Raw genomic sequence first — 17,046 nt, forward strand, 5'->3', positions numbered from 1 at the left:
AACCTTCCTTAGTTGGCAGCCGGGGAATGAGGGGTGGGAAAAGGGGGAAGCCCCCACCCCAACCCACCTGCTCCCCGGGCTGCCCCGCCGCGCTTCCCTTGAACCCCTCTCCGCTCGCCCTCCTTTTCACACGTTGGCCTCGGTCCGCAGACCCCTCCCCGAGCCGCCCGTCCCCCGATCTCCCACAATCCTTTCTCCGAAAGCCAATCGCGCGGAGCTTGCTTGCGTACAAGGCTTGCCAGAAAACTCCGCCTCCTTCCCGCTTCGTAGCTCCGGAGCCTTTCTCGTTCCAGGATGCCGCGGAGGAGCCCGGCGGAGCTGCTGGCCGGAGAGGAGGAGGAAGAGGAGAAGAAGGAGGAGGAAGCGCCGCCGCCGCCGCCGGCCGATGTCAGCGCCAGCCGAGCCTGAGAGAAGGCACGTGTTGGCCTTGGCCAGGTGAGACAACCCCCCCCCCTCTCCGCGCTAGCTTGCGGCTCCCCTTGACCCAGCCCCGCGCCGGCATCGCTTCGGCTCCGGACCCCTCCTGGCTCCGTCCTTCCTTCCCACCCCCCAGCCGAGTCCAGCCAACTTTAGGGAAGGGTAGGGGGGGTGAAGAAAAGTTTCCGGACATTGGGGGCGATCCGCGGGAGATTCCCCCCTTCACCCCTTCTTCTGTCCCACGTCGTGCTAAACCGGGGTTTCTTAAGCCTTGATTTGGAATGGGGAAACTAAGGCACGATTGGCTGAGCTCTAGGGGATACACGCGGAACCCCGGGCTGCCGAGCTAGCCCGCTCTGGCCGAGTTCACGCAAACCAACAAGGCAACATCCGAAGCCTCTGGTTGTTTGTTTGTTTGTTTGTTTACGGTGTCGGGACGGGGATCGCGGAGTGGGGCTTGAGCATGGCTTCCTAGCGATCGCCCTTCGACTTGTAGACCGCTTCGCGGGGCTTTTACAGCCCTTCTTTAAGCGGTGTACAGAGTCAGCCTATTATTACAGTCCCCCCCCCCCAACACACACAATCTGGGGTCCTCGTTTTACCAACCTCGGAAAGACGGTAGGCTGAGTCAACTCCAGTAGCACTTAGACTTGTATACCTCTTTGCAGCTCTTCTCTAAGCGGTTTATAAAGTCAGCCTCTTGCCCCCAACAATCTGGATGCTCGTTTTACCGACCTTGGAAAAATGGAAGGCTGAATCAACCCTGAGCCAGTCAAGATCAAACTCCTGGCTGTGGGCAGAGTCAGCCTGCAAAACTGTATTCTAACCACTGGGAAGGAAGGAAAGGAAGGAAGGAAAGGAAGGAAGGAAGGAAGGAAGGAAGGAAGGAAGGAAGGAAGGAAGGAAGGGCAATAGCATTTAGACTTATATACCGCTTGACAGTGCTTTACAGCCCTCTCTAAGCGGTTTACAGAGTCAGCCTCTTGCCCCCAACTATCTGGGTAAACACAAGAAGCTGGAGAATGGAGGGGTGCCTTTCTAAGTTATAGCCTGTGGCAGTCAAATATGATCCCCCCCCACCTCCTGGGGAGTAAAACTCAGCGAACCTTATATAGATTAACAGAGTTGGAAGGCACCTTGTAGGTCATCTAGTCCAACCCCCGGCCCAAGCAGGAGACCCTACACACCATTTCTGACAGATGGCAGTCCAGTCTCTTCTTGAAAGCCTCCAGGGATGAAGCTCCCACAACTTCCGAGGGCAACTTCCAGAGAGATGTGGTTTTGTTATTTTTTTAAAAAGTGTGTATTAGGATTGCAGCTTGCCCAGGGGGAGCCTGCTGGGTTTTAGGAGGGAATAACCGCCCCCCCCTTCACACACACACACACACACACACACACCTTGGGCTCTTTCCCCTTTGTTTTTTTTTTTTTGGGGGGAGGGGGTCAGGGGAAACAAAGGCATTTGGAGACCAGTTATAATATGCGCAGAGTGGCCCCGTTTCGTTTAACTTTGAACGTTTCTCTCTGCCCTGGCTGGGATAAAGGCTTGTGTTTTCATTCCTGACTCTTGGTACGAAAATGCAAGGAGGGTCAAAAAAAAAACCATGCCGGAAAGAGAGAGAAAGAGAGACACACGGAGAGAGACAGAGAGAGATGCAGAGAGAGAGAGAGAGAGAGAGACATCCCAACAGGAAGCAGGGCCTGTCAAAATCAGCCAGCTTTTCCCCAGATCCTGCTTCAAAGGCTTTTACGGAGTCCAAGGGGGCTTCTAAACAAAACTGACCTTCCCCTGGGAGAAGCGAGTTGAGGACCACCACCGAGAAGGCCTCTTTGCCTTGTCCCTGCGGATGTACCTTGGTTTCCCCCAAGGCCAACTCCAGGCCTGGAGAAGTTTCTCCGTCAGTCAGACAGTTTTCTTTTCAGGCGTTGTCTCCCAGAGGGGCTGAGACTGACTGACACAATAGTGTCGGAAGGGATCTTGAAGGTCTTCTAGTCCAACCCCCTGCCCGAGTAGGGGACCCTGTGCCATTCCACACAAAGGGCTGCCCAGTCTTTCCTTTGAAACCTCCAGGGATGGCACAGCAACCACCACTTCTGGTTAATTGTTCTCACTGGCAGGAAATGTCTCCTAGGTTGCGCCTCTCCTCAATCACTTTCCATCCGTTGCTTCTTGTCCTGCCTTCAGGTGCTTTGGACAATAGGTGGACCCCTTCTTCTCTGGGGCAGCCCCTCAAATATCGGAAGACTGCTTTCCTGTCACCCCAATCCTTCTTTGCATGAGACTAGAGGCATCCCGTTCCTGCAACCGTTCATCCTATCCGCAGCGGTGCTGAGAAAGTCATTCAGGTTAGACAAGCGTAAACAACCACTGGAGGACTCGGCATGGGGGCTTCCAGGCCAGATGTAGGTACCCCCCCCCTTTCCCTTTAACCTGCATGTCCACAGCCACCTGGTTAATTTCTCCTTTTAATAATCGTAAAGCCAGCAGCATCCTGATGCTGAAATGGCAGACATAACCATTGGCTTCCTTTTCAATCCAATCTACCACCTGCCTGTGCCTCATTTTATTTATTTATTTGATTTATATTGCTGCCTCTTCGCCCATGGCGACTCAAGGGTATAATTTCCCCCCCAGGGGTAAAGCTAGCCAGGAGAGAGAAGGGACATCACTCACAGATTTATTTAAATCAGTGGCCACCCAACTTTTTGGGCACCAGGGACCAGTTCCATGGAGATATATATTTTTTTCCCAAGGACCAGTTTGCTGGCCTGTGTCAGGAAATGAAACTCACCTGTGTGATTTCTTTTTCTTCTTCTTCTTCTTCTTCTTCTTCTTCTTCTTCTTCTTCTTCTTCTTCTTCTTCTTCTTCTTCTTCTTCTTCTTCTCCTTCTCCTTCTCCTCCTCCTCCTCCTCCTCCTCCTTCTCCTCCTCCTCCTCCTCCTCCTCCTCCTCCTCCTCCTCCTCCTCCTCCTCCTCTCCTTCTTCTTCTTCTTCTTCTTCTTCTTCTTCTTTTCTTCTTCTTCTTCCTCCTCTTCCTCTTCCTTCCTGCCTCCTCCTCCTCCTCCTCCTCCTCCTCCTCCTCCTCCTCCTCCTCCTCCTCCTCCTTGCCTACATATGACAAGTAACCAACTTTCCAAGGAAAATGGGGGGGAAATTAACAAACTACTGATGAATCCCAAACTTTCCATGGAAATACCGTTTCTGTTTGGTTCTTCTGTTAGCACTCTAACCTTTCATAACTCTGTGATCTCCAGACATGATGGGTTACAACTCCCATCATCCTAGACTTCCACCCCTTCCATCACTTCCACCGAAGGTGGAAGGGGAGGATGGATGCTGCACTCCAACTTGTCTGAAAGGCACAGCTGTATAGACTAGGTGATGTTGTGTAGGTCTCTGATCTGTCATCCTTAGCATTTGTTCAAACTCATCAAAAGAATTGTTCATATGCAGGAATGTCTTTTCCCAATTAATATATTTTGTTAATGTCCTGCTTGCAATCTCCATGCTGTAGTTTTCAGACGTTATTGATATTGGTTACATGTTACTTGGAAAATACATGTTATTTTGAAAAAGAAAAGCAATAAGAAACTACTTTTTTAAAAACAAAAGTTCCAACAACGTGGCAGGTGCTTCTCTATAATATTATAGTAATATTAAAGAATTTAGGACAGGCTAACCCCAAATGCTAAAGGGATTCTTATCTATTGTATTTTCTTATAACATGCAGGCATCTGTTTGCCATCAGAATAAATGGACAAATTCAGTTGACAATCTTATTCGGCTTGAAAAACTCTTCCCTATTCACTGGGCAGCAGACAGAATGTGAAAGAATTGGGTGTTTTTTTTTCTGAATGTGAAAAATAGTTACCTTGTACAGAGAAAGGACTACATCTCTTACACGAGTGCTGGGGCAATATTTTATTAAATTAACTCAAAGTTCACACAAACTTTTCATGATTAAAGGAGCAAAGCAAAGCAAAATCCAGTTCTGGTACAAAATCAGATTAATGTGTCTTTCTTTTTAGCGATTGAGAATGACATTTTTTAGTGTGTAATTTCCTTCTCAGAAGAAGAGTGTCTGTCTCCCCACAACATGCTGACCTATGTGGCTTAGATTTGCAACACAGAGTAACAACACTGGCCAGATTTGCCCAGTGAAGTGCAAAATAGCTTACCATATTTTAACATGTTGTGCGAAACTAATCCCAGATTCAAAGTCGCACTTTATTTTGTGGGGTCCCTAGATGTCATCCAGCCATTGTTTCTCTCCTCCCCCCTCCCCCCAGTTTTCACCCAGAGTGGCTGTTTGTGTGAATACAAAATAAGAAAACCATTGCAAATCTCACATTCATTTCCCAGAGGAAACACCGTTTATAAACTTTGTGCTTATAAACGGTGTTTCCTCTTTTATTTAAAATGTCAGGCATCACATTGGCAACACAGCTCCCATATTTTAAAATACGAGGAATTAATTCAGACTTACCCCTCGGAAATCAAAGCATCCTCGAATAATGTTAAAACACTTGCTGAAGAGAGTCTGATCTGATCTTCAGAAGAAGTAAAATGCTTAATTAATTTGTCCCACAGAGTGGTAGAAACCAGGGGTGGGATTCTACCAATTCGCACCTATTCGCTGGAACCGGTTGTTAACATTCTAAGCAGTTTGGAGAACCAGTTGTTAGAGGAAATTACTGGCCTAATCCTGTAAGGAAGGCAGGAAGGAAACATTCTGGTGTTGCTTACAGAAACTGTCTCTCCATTAACCCTTATTACATTCTTGGCAGGACTAGACTTCCTGTCTCAGGAACTTCTCTGGAGGTTTTTTTCCCCTCCTTTGCTGGTACTTTGCTTGTGTGGAATGACCATTCAAAGTTACAATGGCATTGAAAAAAGTGACTTATGACCCTTTTTCACACTTACAACTGTTGCAGCATCCCCACAGTCATGAGAGGCCAAGCGAGGAGATGCGTGCCTCGATGTGAGTGATGTTGAGTTGGCCACGCCCAGCCAGTCACCTGACCACCAAGCCATGCCCACCAACTAAGCTATGCCCACAGAACCGGTTGTTAAAAAATTGAATCCCACCCCTGGTAGAAACGTAATGTCCTCAAGGCTGGGGTAGACTTGCAGCTCTGTTGAATTTTGATTCCCACCATATCCTGTGGGTTGCAGTCACCTGAAAAATACCCAGGTGAAGAAGATAGTTTTAAATATTATTCCTAGTTTTTCCCTTTATGTTCTGTGCATACTTTGGCTCTGATTCTGCCCCCTCCCATCTCTTTCATTTTTAAAAAACAAAACAAGAACTCTGTTATGGTACCGTGGGCAATTTTCTAGATCAGTGGTCGCCAACCGGTGGGCTGGGGACCACTGGTGGCCCATGAGAAAATTTTGGTGCTCCGCAGAGAAATGTCACCCCCAAAGTACTCCCCAAAGCAATTAATCCAGGCTGCATTTTATTAATTCGGTTCTGACTCCACTTGGGGTCTTGCATAATGCAAAATGAACGCCCGGCAAAAAAAAAAAAAAATGGTTAAAATTGCAAAATCCCAAAAAAGTCTGCAGGAAAATTCTCCACCCTGTTTTCCTACCGATCGGTCATTCTTTATTTGGGATGGCAGGATACCATCTCCGTTCTCAGGGGGAGAGAGAGAGAGAGAGAGACTTTTGGCTTCATGCAAGGAAAGCAGCAGAAGCAGCAGAAGTCTTTCTTTCTTTCTCTCCCCCAAACTTCCCCAAACTCCGCCAGAAATGAGTCTTTGCCGGCACAGCCTCTTGGAACAGGAGGCCTTGCAGGGTCACAAAGACTCATTTCTGGCAGAGTTTGGGGTGAGAGAAAGAAAGACTTTTGCTGCTTTCCTTGCATGCAGCCAAAAGAAGAAGAAAAAAGCGGAAAGAAGCAGCCCAGTGGCCAGGCGAGGTGCGTGGGTGAGTGGGGCAAGTTTTCCCCCCTCCTCCCTTCCCACCCTCCCCTCACTACCTCGTGTTGTGCGCAATGCAAGCCTTGTGGTCCCGCGGGCCATGTGGGCGGCGCAGCCTTGTGTTCCTGCACAGCCTAGATTAATTGCTTTGGGGTGTGATATTTCTCTGCGGACCACCAAAATTTTCTCGCGGACCACCAGTGGTCCCCAGCCCACTGGTTGGCGACCTCTGCTCTATGGCGTCCTTGCTCTTCATACAATTTATTTTTTTTGCTGGGCTTTCATTTTGCATTATGCAAGACCCCAAGTGGAGTCGGCAACTGAATTAATAAAATAGCAACCTTCGCTCCCGTTTCGGTAGAATCAAGATTTTCACGCTCCATCTGTTTCTAGCCTTTCCCTGGACTCTGATCTTTGTATATTGTATGATATTGTAAGGAGGAACTACACCACAAAATATTGCTGGGTAGATCTAGCAGATCCTGTGTACCATTCCACTGAAATGGTGAATTGAATTGAGGTTCTCACGAATGGAGCATATGCCTTCCCATTCTATGCGGTTTGTTCCCATATCCTTCTGGTTTTCTGTTCTTCCTTTCTGTCCCATATCGTCAAGCCAGATTCTATAACTACTGCATATCCTTGTTTTTATTACTTTTATAATTTGCTTTCATTACTGTTTTATTACTGAGGGTTAGATGAGCAAAGAGAACCAGTTTGGTGTTAGGGTTAAGGCATTCGGTTAGAAACCAGGGGATTGGGAGTTCTAGTCCTGCCTTAGGTGCAAAGCCAACTGGGTTAGTGATCCCCAACCTTTTTTACGCCGCGGCCCGGTACCGGCATCAGCTAGGCGCCGCGCCCGGTACGGCATCAGCTGGGCGCCGCCATCTTTTTTGATGAAAAAGTGCTTCCGGTGACCTCACTGGAAGCACTTTTTCATCAAAAGATGGCGCAGCTCGTGAGCTTTTCCGGTAGAAATGGCTTTCTACCCGGAAAAGCTCACCGGAAGCGCTGGCACCGCCATCTTTTTGATGAAAACGTGCTTCCGTGAGCTTTCTACCGGAAAAGCTCACGAAGCGCATGCCGCTCATCTTTTTGATGAAAACGTGCTTCCGGTGAGCTTTCTACCCGGAAAAGCTCACCGGAAGCACTTTTTCATCAAAAAGATGGCGGCGCCAGCAAGCCAGCGGCCCGGTAGGACTTGTTCCAAGGACCGGTACCGGTCCGCGGACCGGTGGTTGGGGACCCCTGAACTGGGTGACTTTGGGCCAGTCTCTCTCTCACTCTCTTTCTCTTTCTCTCTCTCCTCTCTCTTTCCTCTTTGTTTCTCTCTCTCTTTGTCCTTTCTCTCTCTCTCTCTCTCTCCTTTTTGTTTCTCTCTCTCTCTCTTTCCTTCCCTCCCCCCTTTCCCTAGGAAGGAGACAGTGGCAAACCACTTCTGAAATCTTGCCAAGAAAACAGCAGTGACTTGTCCTGGAAATTGCCATGAGTTAACAATTGAGACTCTGAAACATTTATTCTTAAATTTTTCGTACTTCTTGTATTATTTCTGAAGCCATTCCCCTTCTCAGCAACATGAGAGTTCTTCTTTGCCATCCTTTTCCGTTACGGAAATCTGTGCTTGAACTTCACAAATAAAATAATAGCAGAGCCTATCCATCTGACACTTCCATCCTTATTCTTCCTGCAAGGAATCAAAGCAGCTGTCATGGACCCGTTCTTCGGCCTTTATTCACACACAACAACTTTGTCCTAGATCCAGTTCTTCTTGCCAAGCTGCAGCATGTCTCGTTTCATCTTAGCATGTTGTTAAGAACTCGAGCCATTTTGTAAATCGTATTTATAAATCAAGCCAGTTGTGATTGACTCCACCACGGTTTCTTTAATCATAGAACCCAATTGGTTGACTTCCCACAATACGTTAAGACCAAAACCAAGATATCACAGGATGATGTAATAAACTCATCTCCTGAATTTCATGGCAAAATAGAAACTGAAATCAGACATATTCTCAACTGCTGTTCTATTCAGCTAGCTACCCTGCCTCTCTAGAAGATCCTTCCTATCAAATCTCCAGATCTCTTCTAACCAATCTGGTGCTCCCTTGTATCAGACCACAACTGACATTATCTCTAGTCAGCAAAGTCAATCGTAGTTTACAAAATAGCTGAAAGATATCAATTTGTTTTTGAATCCACTTGTTTGAAGAAGAAAAAAAAACATCTCTTTTAATATTTCTAGTGGCGGAATCTCTTATTAGATGCTATCCAAAATATAAGTTCACGCAGAAGGATGGAAGAGAAAAAAAAATGTTTTCCAAGCAGATAAAGTTAAGAGCATATAAATTTGAGATGTGAGCAAAAAAAATGATTAGGATTTCTTCCAATGTACACTTGCTTCTTCTTTTCCTTTAAATGGGACACGAGAAAAAAAAAAACTTACCGTATTGGAAAGCCAAAATAGGTAGACATTAGCTTGTAGATGTAGCAGGGTGGGGGTTGCCAGAGCTTTAGATAATGGCACGAAAACAAAAATTTTGTGTGTCCTTGAGGGCACTTTCTTCGTTTGTTAGAAGGGATGCGTCTCGCCTCTCCCACAGCACACAAGAAAGTTTTTGGTCCTCCAGACACCTCTCTGCTGGCTGCATATTTTCTTTTAAGCATCAGAGAAAGTTCCTGGGAGAATAAACTTACTTTCAAGATGAGAAACATGTGCTCTTCTTCTTAAGAGCCCCACAGAAAGGTGGGATGTGTACCGAATTTGGCCAATCCCTCGAAATAAACGGATTAACCGAGTTGGAAGGCACCTTGGAGGTCTTCTAGTCCAACCCCTTCTCAAGCAGGAAGCCCAATACCATTCCAGACAAATGGTTGTCCAGTCTCTTCTTAAAAGCCTCCAGTGTTGGAGCACCCACAACTTCCAGAGGCAGGCAGTTCCACTGGTTAATTGTTCTCGCTGTTAGGAAATTTCTCCTTGGTCCTATCTTGATTCTTGATTCTATCAGTTGCTTCTTGTCAATTGAGCAGTAGGAAAGAAGCAAGTTAATACTTGGATGGAAGACCAAGAGGAAATCCTTCAGTTACAGCTCAGCTGGGAAGTACAAACAGACAGTCACACATAGATACACACACAAAACACGTTCTATTCTTAAGCAACGAACCTTGCCTGGATGTAACCCTGTAATCACCATGACTCACACTGGAGACTCACTTTTGCAAACTGGTTACAAGAGGCTCTGGACCAGTGGTGGGATTCAAATATTTTGTTACTACTGGTTCTGCGGGCGTGGCTTGGTGGGTGTGGCATGGCTTGGTGGGCATGGCTTGGTGGGCATGGCAGGGGAAGGTTACTGCAAAATCCCCATTCCCTCCCCACCCCACTAACCTGCTTTCCAGCTCCATTCTCCGGTGCAGGGCAACCAAAGAAGACCCAGCCAATCAGGTGGGACTCAGGAGGCGGGGAATAGATGGGGGCGGGGCCAATCAGAGGCAGTATTTACCGGTTCTCCAAACTACTCAAAATTTACGCTACCGGTTCTCCACAACTGGTCCGAACCAGCTGAATACCACCCTCTGCTCTGGACAGAGGAGAGTATGTAATAAGTAGGCAATTCGTATTTACAGCTAGTGCTCAACTCACGACTGCAATTGAGCCCAGGATTCCTGTTGTTAAGCGAGACATTTGCTAAGTGAATTTTGCCCCATTTTTCCTGCCACTGTTGGTAAGAGAATCACTGCAGTTGGATAAATTAGTAATTCGGTTGTTAAGTGAATGTGGCTTTCCCATTGACTTGGTAGGTCAGAAGGTCGTAAAAGGGGATCATGTGACCTCGCAACCATCATAAACGCGAGTCGGCTGCCTGTTCGTTAAACCCATATTGCATGTAAAGAGAAAGCAAATAAAATACATATAAAAATATAATATTATATATGTAGATATCAAAATTAAACACGAGTCAGTTGCGAAGCATCTGAATCTTGATCACGCAGTCATGGGGATGCTGCAAAGGTCGTAACTCTGAAAACCCAGTCGTAAGTTGGGTTTTCCACTGCCTCCGTCCCTTCGAACGGTCAGCAAATGAACCATTGCAAGTGAAGGACTGCCTGTTTTTGAACGAGGGTTGCAGGGAGCGTTTGAGGATGAAAGAAAGGCATTCTTTCCAATTTTGAGTTTCGCCGGCTTTGGGAAGTTTTCTGCTTTGCTGGGTTTGAGCCAGCAGGAGCTCAAATCGGCTGTCAATCCGCAAGGATCAGGCTTGGAATAGATCCTGCGCCGCTTGGGATTCCGGCTGAGCAGGAATCGGTTCCTTTGGGAAGGTTCAACTGGCCAAAGAGGGGGGTGAAAGTCTTTGGCTGCTTAAGCTCCGGATGATGTAGAGGCCATGGAGCTGGCCCCAAAACACGCGATCTTAGTGAAGCAGGAACTAGGCGCAGGGGGACTTCAAACTTGGCAGCTTTAAGACTTGTGGACTTCAACTCCCAGAATTCCTCCTCCAGTCGTGTTAGCTCAGGGATTCTGGGAGCTGAAGTCCACAAAGTCAAAAACTTGCCTAGTTTGAAGACCCCTGATCTAGGGCTGCAGGAACCCACGGCATGTCATAACACGCAGGAGATTGACCAAGTGGCACCTGCAGCAAAGAGCTGCAGCTCGGGCTGAACTCCCGGAGGGTGCCCGCAGCTTGCAATACCCTCTTTCAGATGACTCCGTTTGAGTTTCCTCCTTCCTTGCTTCCTTCCTTGCTTCTTTCTTTCTTTCTTTCTTTCTTTCTTTCTTTCTTTCTTCCTTCCTTCCTTCCTTCCTTCCTTCCTTCCTTCCTTCCTTCCTTCCTTCTTTCTTTCTTTCTTTCTTTCTTTCTTTCTTTCTTTCTTTCTTTCTTTCTTTCTTTCTTTCTTTCTTTCTCTCTCTCTCTCTCTCTCTCTCTCCTCTCCCTCTCCCTCTCTCTCTCTCCCTCCCTCCCTCCCTCTCTCTCTTTCTAAAAAAAAAAGATGTCATTTGTTCATTCTCTACTCGTTAGATCCAGATCTCTTTAGGCCTAGTGTTGCGAGACAGTATTCCAGGGGCGCAAAAACTTGAGTTTAGAAGTTTTCAAAATTATATGCAGAACGATGTGCATGTAATTATTTCCTGTTGTAAGGGGTGTGAGAATGTATCTGAAGCATTCCAGGTCTGCGGGGTGGATAGATAGATAGATAGATAGATAGATAGATAGATAGATAGATAGATAGATAGATAGATAGATAGATAGATAGATAGATAGATAGATAGATAGATAGATAGATAGATAGATAGATACGATACGATACGATAAGTAGGTTGGGGATCTCTGCTTTAGGCGTTTTGAGTTCCGTCTTTCGCTCTACCGCCACCCCCTCCCTCTTCGGAGAAGCACAATCTGGGTCTTTAGCATGACACGCAACCCCCACACGCACACGTACACAAACACACACACACACACCGATCTGTCCATTGTAGCACCAAGACAACACTTTCCAACAGATGATAGTAGGGAAAGTCCAAGTACTTCTCGACTTACAACAGTTCCATTTGCACAAGTGCCGGGAACTTCCCCTAGTGTCTGTTGCTCGTGGGGACCGGTTCCAAAAGGGGGGTGGGGACCCCCAATTTAAATCACCTCCAGTAATTCAGTGTGGCACTGAAGAAACTTAACGATGTCCAGATATGGGCTGGAGGACGGTAGCTCCCTTCCGTTAACTACTACTTCGCAGATGTATGGTGCAAAGGGGGTTGGACTAGATGACCTCCAAGGTCCCTTCCCACTCTGTTATTCTGTGATTTAGATGAAAGGCCGATATTGTATTGTGAGGATGTTACTGGTAGTCCTCGACCTACAACAGTTCATTGAGTGAACGTCCGAATTTAACATGGCACTAAAGTGACTTATGACCGTTTTTCACACTTAATAAACATTGCAGCATCCCCACAGTCATGGGATTTATATCCAGATGCTTGACAACTGACTCATATTTAGTGTCCCAGGGTCACCTGATCATCTTTGCAACACACACTAGCTTGATACCCATGCTATACCCGTGGTCGGGCTTAGTTTTTGGAGAGGAAAATAAGGGGAAAAATTCTGCCTCTGCTTACCAGCATCCATCGGTATTCATTTGGTTAGCGTCCTGTCAGTGTGTGAGAGAATTGAGGGTTGTTTGGAAAGTGAAATAGTATTTGCTATGTGAGCAAGGAGACAGCAAGGAGCCTGGGCGTGGCTTAGCTCAACTGTTCTGTACTAAAGCTGCTTGGTGCTCTGAAACTGAAACTCCTCTCCTCTGCTTGTGTTTTGCATTTGGTTTTTTTATAGAATAGAATAGAATAGAATAGAATAGAATAGAATAGCTTTTATTGTCATTGCATTCAAAGTACAATGAAATTTGAAAGCTACTCCAGCACAGTGCCCCAAACACCATATCACAATCACACTACACAGTATTTAAAAAGTAAAATAATTAAAGTAATAATAATAATTAAAAACCTAGTCTAAAACCTATTTAAAACATATATTAAGTTAGTTTAAAAATGCCACTTTATATATAGAACTAAATCACAAATGTACTGTTTGATTCAAGACAATTATTGCCTTAATTTTTCAAGTGGGGAGGGGGAGTAGAACTCCTTAGCATCAGAGCGTGTTAATAATAATAATAATAATAATAATAATAATAATAATAATAATAATAATAATAATAACAATAACAACAATAACAACAACAACAACAATAATAATAATAATAATAATAATAATAATAATAATAATAATAATAATAATAATAATAATAATATAGGAAATACTAATGCTCTGATGGTCATTTTGAAAAATCCTTTCTTAGTGAGCATCGAAAAGCCAAGAGGAACATAAGTGTTAAATTTCAAGTTTGTAGGCTTTACAGTTCTGGAGATTTTGTGATGACGTGTGAGTAGTATTTCGCTTTTATATATGTGTGCGTGTGTGTGTGCGTGTGATACATTTTTCTTTAATAAACCTAAAAAACTCTATGAATGGTGTGTTGTCTGAGTACAGTTGGTTTTAGGCAACAAAAAGACGACAAGCATCATGTTAATCACAATATACCTATCATTGATAATAATCACATAATAACAGTAATAGTGGCTCATGTGCAACCTTCTGACAAGCCAAGTCCTCAGGGATTGGCCAGGTTCGCTTAACAACCGGATTGCCCGTTTAACAACTGCCGTGGATTCGCTCAGCAGACGTGGCAGGAAAAGTCGTAAAAGGGGACATAGTCCGTTTCTCATTTAGCAACATACATTCTGAGCTCAATTGTGGATGTACGCCAAGGACCACCTGTGCTTAAATGGAGAGTATAGAGAATGGAGAAGTGGAAGATACTGTGAACCAGATGGCTGGTTTTAGTTATAGAGGCCTAATAGTAAATGTAGCTTCTGCCCCAACCATTTCTTAACCTTCAGCCTGGAAGACTGCACCTCCAGGATCCAAATAAAGAGAGTTCTTGACTTACGAACAGTCCCTTAGCGACTGTTCCAAGTTATGAAAGATGTCCCTGGGGCATTTATAATCCAGTTCTGATGGTTGAAGTGACTGCATTTGAAGTGGTCACCAACCAGTCTGTATTTATGCTCCTATGCAGTGTCCCAGAGTCACTTGAATGCTTTTTATGATGTTTTTTTTGCTGAAAACTGGCATTCGTTTCCAGATTTTGGCAAAACCAGCCCACACCAAAGAATGGTTTCACTTAATGACTGTGGTGTTGCTTTAAAAAGGTTGTAAAATTGGATCCCTTACGTGGGTCACAACTGCCGTGATTTATGACTGTGATCGGCAGGCTCCATTACATGTGTAACTTGAGGTCTACCTGTAATTGTACTTCTGCAAACAGTCAGGCTTCTCCCAAACTTCACTCTCCTTCACACCTTGTGTGTGAACGGTTCCATTTTGGCAACCCGAATCATGCCTGGCGAATGGGTTTTGCTCTTAACTTATAGGATGGTGAAAATAATGCAGCTGAGGTTATGGGGTTGAGGTCCTTGCCAGGATCTCTGCCAACTGCAGGAAAACTAATTTCACTTCCTTTCTCAAAAGGAACATTTTCAAATTCACCCAAAGGTACTTTTTTCTCTCTCCCCAAAATGGAAACTGCACTTTCTTGGGAGAGTTTTTTTTTTTTTCCCCTCTGAAAACATTTCACTTTTCATCCAAGCAGCTTTCTAGAACCGAAGAAGCTTCTTGGATAAGAAGCAAAACATTTTCAAACAAACTCCAGTTGCCTTTTGGGGAAAAAATACACCTTTGGAACAACCATGATCTAGATGGTTGAGAATCTCCATAGATTTCCAGAATTCACCTGTTGGAAATCCTGGTCTCAGTCTCTCTGGCTTAGACTCTTGGTACCTGTGTAGCATTGTGTGTGTGTGTTTGTGTTTGTGAGGACTCTTTGCACATGCTCAGAGGCCCTTTTAAACTCAGAAGAGCCTTGGCTCAAACTTAAAGTTTTCCAGAGGGTCGTCTTACGACAAGCCACACTGTTCCTTTCCTAAGGGAAATAGTGCTCCAGAAGGTTTAGAACATCGTTCATTTTTGGGGAGTGGGGAATGCCCCTAATTCTTCCTTATTTCCAGCATGCAGAACCAGATTCCAACAGACCTAAAACAGGGTCTGTTGGAGACTGACTGCCCCCTTTTCTCTCCCCCCCCCACCACAATCTTTTGTACAGACAGGCAAAGGAGGATATGAAATGTATGCAGCTTTGTTCTCTCTGCAAGGTTTCGCCTCCATGCCAGGAAGATGGTGTTTCGGTTATCCCCGCAGGATAAGTAAGAAGGCCTTTAACTGGGACCACATCTCCCCACCCCCACCCCCAAGGCAGGAGAAGGGGGAACAGGGAGATCCGCTTTGTTTCCAATGGGAAAAAAAAAAACCCCACGATTCTTCTACGGATCCCTCTGTTCCATCTATTAACCTTTGAACTGCGAAATTTTAATCGGCATTTTCTGATCAACCACGTCAACACCAAAAACTCCCCTCTGCTTCAGGTCAGGAAAAATGCTGCTTGCTTTTCGCCAGAATCTTAAGAACCGGAAGAAAACCAGACTATATATATTTATATATAAATTTGGCAGTTTGTTTCTAGGAATCGCCGGTTCTAAAAAAAAAAAGGGGTGCAAAATTTGGAAAGAAAGTGGCTCTGGATTACACGATGGTGCCAAGAATCCAGATCTCTCTTATTGGGCTGGCTTCCTTTATCGGATGCCTTGTGACATTTGGAACGGGTACGCAGTAGGCAAACCTGGTCAGTGAGGCTTGCTAAGCAAACCGTGGCTTGGTGAGATGCGTAAACCTGAGTTCATTTCACCACCTGCTTGGCATCTCCTCTGCTGCCTTTAAGATGGGTATCTGGATGAGAGAAACATTCTGCATTTGCATGTGGCCTCCTTCTCTACTTGGTCCTCCCAGAATCGAGATCGAAATGAAGGGCGGGCAGGCTTATGAGTTGGAAAGCACTGCCATGGGTTGATATCACCCTATCACGCTGCCTGCAAGATGCATGTGCTTATAATTGGATATTGCAGATACCCAGCCAATGTAATTATTACATACCTGCTAGGTTTTTTTCCCCCCTGTCCTTGGCATCTCCACTTTCAGAGGAAAACTGGGGGAAAAAATGTTTTTTTTCTGAAAGACCCACTGCCAATTTGGGCACCTTATCAGCCAAGCCGCAGTCCTTTTGCAAATGCATTTCCTGCTCCTATATTATTCTATACGTTTCCAGAGGTTTTGTGTCTTTATATTCTGTTAAACCATCTGGTGATCCTGTCTTTTTGGTCTAGATTTTCCCAGCATACTGAACCAAATCCAGACAGTCTGATAGGCGAACCGAATCGTCAAGTTTTAGCGGCTTCCGGTTTTCCAAGTTAACGGTGAGTTAACCTTTTTCTTTTAAGTGATGGAAGCTCGTAGATTCAACGGTCCACTATGATGTCATGTTGCTATGTTCTTCGCTGGTTGTCTGGCATAGGGAGCCTCTTCCTTAGAAACTATGTGTGAGCTTTTCCTGAATGATACCAGACTCCTGCTGGTGCCATTTCATCCATTGTGCCCATTCACATATGCCAGCTCTTAAGGGTATCATGGATCGAGTGGTCTTTTAATGCTCTCGACTTGGAAAATAAATAAATGAAGTAGAGTTTGCCAGTGCAAGGATATCTACTAAAGAATTCAGTTCTTAGGCACTTGCAGATCTGTCATTGATGAAAGTACAGGTAGAGGCTAACAGAGTTGGAAGGGACCTTGTAGATCATCTAGTCCAACCCCCCACCCAAACAGACCCTACACCATTTCTGACAGATGGCAGTCCTGTCTCTTCTTGAAAGCCTCCAGTAATGAAGCTCCCACAACTTCCGAAGGCAACTTCTGTTCCATGGGTTGATTGTTCTCACTGTCAGAAAATTTTTCTCCTTATTTCCAGGTTGAATCTCTCCTTCCTCAGTTTCCACCCATTATTCCTCGTCTAGCCTTCGGATGCCTTGGAAAAGTAAATGATCATCTTCCCAGATTATTTATCCTGGGCACTTTTTACCAAGCACTTTTTACCAAGTGGCTAATTGGGAACCTTTTATTCTTCTTTGCTTGCAACTTATCCATCCTGGGCTGTTCTCACAACCTTCAGTGGGAGGCATACAAAATGGAACTTTACATGGGTTGGGCAC

At 45.3% G+C, this 17,046-nt stretch overlaps 1 protein-coding gene across 1 annotated transcript in view; it reads left to right on the top strand.

Annotated features, from left to right (window-relative positions):
* The first annotated feature begins 314 nt into the window (after positions 1-314).
* BCORL1 (BCL6 corepressor like 1) overlaps positions 315-17,046 on the top strand; it is a 63,723-nt gene continuing 46,991 nt past the window's right edge. The window contains 2 exon segments of the mRNA XM_087972357.1: positions 315-435; positions 16,168-16,257. The gene's annotated coding sequence lies outside the window, so the exon portion shown is untranslated.

The sequence above is a fragment of the Notechis scutatus genome, chromosome 10, assembly GCF_049901735.1.
Source record: "Notechis scutatus isolate UNSWTSFEM ecotype Mainland chromosome 10, rNotScu1.2, whole genome shotgun sequence".
NCBI lineage: Eukaryota > Metazoa > Chordata > Lepidosauria > Squamata > Elapidae > Notechis > Notechis scutatus.